The sequence below is a fragment of the Hipposideros armiger genome, unplaced genomic scaffold (genome assembly GCF_001890085.2).
Source record: "Hipposideros armiger isolate ML-2016 unplaced genomic scaffold, ASM189008v1 scaffold_104, whole genome shotgun sequence".
Classification (NCBI taxonomy): Eukaryota; Metazoa; Chordata; class Mammalia; order Chiroptera; family Hipposideridae; genus Hipposideros; species Hipposideros armiger.
Window position 1 is genome coordinate 1,174,104 of NW_017731454.1, and position 6,119 is coordinate 1,180,222.

General features: G+C 34.6%; 1 pseudogene; it reads right to left on the minus strand.

The window, feature by feature from the left end:
* Positions 1-1,112: 1,112 nt before the first annotated feature.
* On the minus strand, positions 1,113-2,600 carry LOC109384862 (dynein light chain 1, axonemal pseudogene; annotated as a pseudogene).
* Positions 2,601-6,119: the final 3,519 nt, after the last annotated feature.

The following is a 6,119-nucleotide window of genomic DNA, read 5'->3' on the forward strand; positions in this document are numbered from 1 at the left end:
TGTAAGTACAAGCTAGTTAAAAAGTTTAAGGCCTATTTTTTTTTTAAATATTTAGGAGCTTATTTGAACCAAACTGATGACATATGCTTGGGATAAAGATTTCAAATACTCTTAATGCCATTTTTTTAATCTTTAAATTGCCACTCATTTTAAATGCAGGAATATTGCTCTTTATATTAGAATATGTAAGAGGCCTTAAGTTAAATATAATCTTACACAAAACAAAATTAAAGCAATTAGAGCCTCTATTTTTATATAGGACAGTAAGATCAAAGAAGGCTATAGCATTACAACTCTGTTTAGCCTGTTTTCATTTTAAGTAAGCATATTTAATGACTGTGGCATTTCATGTAAATATGCTAAAGTAAAATTGCAAAATGACAAAAATGAAACATTTCATGAAATAAATATGTAAAGCAACTGTTAGATCGATTAATAATTAAAGAGAGAAAAAAACTACAAGAATGACTCAATGTTAGGAACTCTAAGAGAATGAATTAACTACCCAAGGATTAAGAAGTTCTTGGAAAACTCTTTAAGGCCTTAGCAAAATTGATGTTATAAAAATGTAAAATATGTCTAATAAAACATTATATGAAAAATGAAATGCTCTGCAAACTTGATGCTTTGTTTAGTCTAAGAATTAATGGATAGTTGAAATTATACCTAAATATTTTAAAAGAAAAATCATAATTTTGTTTTAACATTTTCTGATATAACTATTAATTTTAATTTCTTTTTTAAAAGTAGATTCAGTTTAAGGCTCTTTTTATGTACGTTACCGGTATCTATGACTAGGTCAACTATGGTTTTAAGGGTGGATTTGGTTATATATATATTTTTCAAGCATTAAGTATATACAGAGGGTGCCAAAAAATGTATACACATTTTAAGAAAGGAAAAAAAACTGTATTAAAATTGTAATACTCAATATATACCGATAACAAAAGATGAATACAAGTCATGTGTACACAGTTTTTGGCATCCCCAGTATATTTAAATGCCTGGCCTGAAAAAAATTGAATAAAGAACCACATTTGTTCCTTTGTTGTTAAAAATGATTGGTCTATAAAGGTTTCTGTAGATGAGGTCACACAGTACATAACTAGGACTGAAGACAAAAATTGAAAATTTATAGTTTTTAAAAAGAGGACTATAATACATAAAGTTGTTGTTACCATTTTGGGAGGGAAACATTGATAGGTTAAGAAAAAAATAGAAATCAAACAGATTTGTTTTATATTAAGAACCATTTGCCCCACACAGAATCTTTGAAATAGACAATTATAACAAAACTTATCTATTGTTCTTATGACATTTAAATAAGTTAACACAAAGCAGAAAACATGATGCTAGTTTTCTTTTTCGTCATCCTCTTTAATTACTGGGGTACCATTCAGCTTCGGCACTCTCTCAGTTGCCTCTTCAAATCCAATTCCCTTCCGCAAAATGTTTCTCTTCCAAGGGATTGCCTACAAATACCAGCTCTTCCAGGCAATGCAGTTCTGCCAGCTTCACAAACTCAGCCCAGTTTTTCACCAGGTTATTAGACACGTAGAGAATCTTCAAGTTTTTCATTACATGGACCCCTTTCAACTTCTCAATAAAATTGTAGGAGGTCCACAGTTCTCCTAACATTGTCTTCTATTGCCTCAAGTCCGTTTAAGTTCTTTACGTTGTTTCTTCCTAAGGACAATATCCTCAAGTTTTTTAAGTCATTCAGGTTGGCATTTTTTTCAATGCAGTTTGTAGACAGTGAAAGCTTCTCGCAATTAGCAAGCATGGACAAGATGCATGCATCTTCTCTAGCGGGGGAATCTGGGCATTAAGCTCTATCTCTTTGGCTTCAGATGGCTTCTGACTGGTTTTCTCCTCCCATCTGGTAGGACTTCTTTGATTGTTGTTGCTTTTGCCATTCCAGCGGTTGCTACTGTCACTGCTCTGGTTGCTAAGGCCACTGGTGGCTTTAAAAAACAATTTATTGAAGTATAAGTGTACAATTTGAGTTTGGGCAACTAAATTACCCATGTAGTCAACACCCAAATTCAGAAAAAATAACGTTAGCAAACACCCCAGGGCCCCCTTGTCCTCCTAAGGGTAAGCACCATCCTGATGTCTAGCTGCATAGGCTTGTTTTATACTTCACATTAATGGAATAAATCTCTTGTATCTGGCTTTTTTCCCATATGTTTATTAGTGTCATCATTTTGTTGCAAGTAGTCATAAAGCATTCATTTGTATTGTATAGCATATCCCACTATGTGAATATGCCACAAATGACATATCTATTCTACTGTTGATGAGCAGCCCCCTACTTTTTGGTATTATATATAGTTAGTAAACACTTTTATATGAGTATATGAGTATGTCTTTTGATGAACAGATGTGCACATTTCCAGTCTGTACCTCATAGTGAAATTGCTAGGACCTAGGCTATGTGAAGCTTTAGAACTGCCTGCTTTAGTGTTTATACCATTAATTTTTCCATCAACAACAGCTGTAGTTGCTCTACTTCCCTGCTAACACTTATTGGGTTGTCGGAAAAGTCATGACGTGTTTGCACAGATGGCACTAGTTCATTTTTGGAAGCACTAGAGTCATTCGCATCTATGTGATTGCTATGTCATTTGACAGCTGACAGTTCTAGCTTCATTCTAAAAAAAAACAAAACACAGTGATTTGGTTGCGTTTTGGAGATTTTACAACAAGTTGAAGATGGAAGACCAAAGTGTGCGTTTTTGCCATATTTTACTATTTTACTTCCATAAAGGGAAAAACGCGTGTCAAGTTTGTGAAAAGTTGCACCAAGTTTACAATGACAATGCTCTACAAAAATGTCATGCCAATGATAGTTCACGAATTCTGTGCTGGTGAGTTTGACCTCAACGATGCTCCTCGGTCAGGGAGTCCTACTGAGGTTGATGATGGCAAAATAAAGGCACTGATCGAGTCAAACTCACGTTACACGAGAGATTGCAGAAACATTGAACATCCATCATTCAAGCGTTCACGACCACCTGAAGAAGCTGGGATACATAAGCAAGGTCGATATTTGGGTTTCGCATGAACTCAAAGAAGTTCATTTATCGGCGCATATAAACATCTGCAATATGCTCATTAAACGTGAGGAAAACAATCCTTTTTTGAAGCGACTGATAACTGGTGATGAGAAGTGGATTGTTTACAACAATGTGGTGCGCCAATGGTCTTGGTCCCAACATGATGATTCGCCTCAAATGAGATTGAAAGCAGACATTCATCAGAGGAAGGTTATGCTCTCAGTATGGTGGGACTTTGAAGGTGTCGTGTTTTTCGAGCTCCTACCAGGAAACCAATCAATTTGGATGTGTACTGTCGGCAATTGGACAGTTTGAACAAATCCATCATCCAGAAATGTCATTTGTTAATTGTAAAGGAGTTGTGTTCCATCGCAACAATGTGAGACCACACACGTTTGATCACCTGTCAAAAATTATTGGAGCTTGGATGGGATGTGTTGCCACACCCACCATACTCGCCTGACCTTGTGCAGTCAGACTTCCATTTGTTTCACTCCCTTCAAAATTCCTTGTGTGGCATAACATTCAATTCAGATGAGGCTGTAAATCAGCATCTTGTTCAGTTTTTCGCAAATAAAGACAGGTCCTTCTATGAACGAGCAATTATGAAGCTCACTGCAAGATGGCAAAAGGTTATCGAACAAAACGGGCAATATATCATTGATTGATCTTTGTTCTTTATATAAATAAATGACCTTTGAAAAACATAGTCAAAATATGTCATGACTTTTCCAACAACCCAATAGTATCTTTCCATTTTAGCCATCCTGGGGATATGTAGTGGTGTGGTATTGTGGGTTCAGTTTGCATTTCAGATGATTAACAAAAGTAGAGCACTTTTTCATTTTTATTGGCCATTTGGAGATCTTTCTTTGTAAAATTTATTTTTATTTGCTTACTGGTTTCAGTTCTTTATGTATTTTGTACACGAGTCCTTTGTTGAATATATATTGGGGGTGCCAAAAAAATGTATATACATAACTTGAGTTCATCTTTTTTTTCCTTTCTTAAAATGTGTATACATTTTTAGCCATATATATTCGTGTGTGTGTGTGTGTGTGTATGTGTGTATATGGGTTGTTGGACATGTCTATTATCTTCAACTCTGCTGGTTGCCTTCTTCATGTCTTTTGATGAATTAGAAGTTCTTAATTTTAATACAATTAATCAATTTTTGCCCCTTGTATGGTTAGTGTTGTGTTCTGATTTTTTTTTTTTTAAACCTTGCCTTTTTTTTTTTCTGGTAAAAGCTTTATTTAATCTTTCACATTTGAATACACAATTTGGAAGTGATTTTTATGTATTTTATTGTGTAAGGTAAAAGCAAAAATATATTATTTTCCTATATGAATATCCAGTTGTCTTGGAAATATACTATATTGAAAAGATCATCCTTTTATCACTGTACTGAAGTGTCGCTTTCGATATAAATTGAGTGACTACTTATGTGCAGGTTTTTCTTGGACTTGCTTTTTCTGTTAATTGGTCAGCTTGTCTATCTGTTTGCTATCACTCTATGTTAATTACTATAGCTTTATAGTAGCAATATGGTTTTAAGTGGTTATAATTTCCAATAATATGATTGGAAGTCAAATGCTCAAAGTCTGAACTTAATCTTCTGCATAAATTATAGCTTACACATATTCTACTGACATAAAATGGGGAGGGCAGACAAGGTAAAACTTATGAACAAGTTTTAAATATCCTGGCTAGTAATGGGAAGAGGAGAATGTAGATTATTAGATATTTAGTGCTGTGTTTAAGTTTAGTAGGGAACTGGGGCCCTACTTGCCATGTACGGGAAGAACGATTTAAGACAACAAAAATTCAGGAGTTCTATACAAAGTATATGAGTATAATCAAGTACAAAAGGGTATGTTGTAAACCAAAGACTACAAATGAGTAAGATTATCAGATAAAATACAGGACACAACTTGGTTAAATTTTTTTCAGATAAACATTTTGCTCCCCAGGGAAATCTGGCAATGTCTGAAGACATTTTTGTCACTATACGGGTTGCTACTGGTATTTAGAATTAGAGGCCAAGGATGCTGCTAAACCTCCTACAATGCACAGGCCAGCTCGCAGAACAAAGAACTATCTGGTTCAAAATGTCAATAGTGCCAAGGTGGATAAATCCTGCACCGAAGCAACAAGAGAGCGTCATAAGAGGAAATAGTTCAAACTAAAAGCAACATTTTGTTCAAATGTAAGGATTATGTTGATGTGACAAATGACAGAAGTCTAAGATAGACATGAAAGTTTTTAACTTGAAGCGAGAGAACTACTGTTTGAAGTGTAGCATCTATAATTGAATTTTTAGACGTTTCAGTGAGTTTTCAAAGAAATTCAGAGCATGGAGAGTTCAATGGAATGAATTCTGAAGTTTCTTCATCTATGAAATGTGTTATTAGCTAACCCGAAAGTTTTCAGCTTAAATTCTGCCACTCTTTGATATGTTTAATCACTTAAACTTCTTGACAATGACCATGAAGAGCATACATATATATATGAATCACAGCCATATTCCAGCGCTAGATCTCAACACTAGCTGTGGCCTGATACATGTGCCTGCTTCCCATTTTGTCTATTGTAAAATGCGGGATATGGGTCAGATGATCTGAAGGATCCCTTCTAGAATTTAACTTCTATATAATTTCTTAGTTCTTGTCAAAATACAAATTTCAGAACAAAAACATATTTTTCAGTGACAGGTCTGATACCAATGTCAATGGCTCAGCCTTATTTAAAGGTAGCAAGTTTATGTTTAAGATGGGTAATTTACAAATTCCTAAGCAAGTGAATATGATGAAACTGATACTTGTGGTTTTCTTACTGCAGTACAAAATAATCAACTATTTTCTCCTATTATCAGCGAGAGACCATGGGGATGTATTTCCCAAACCTGAATCTTGTCTTAACATTTCAGGACACAAATTTTAATTGGCAGTTACTGCTTCTCATGCTCTTTTGTTTCGGGAAATCCTGTTAGAAAGCAAGATGATAAAATGACTCCCCCACCCCATGTATAATATAATACAGCACATAGCCATGGTCACT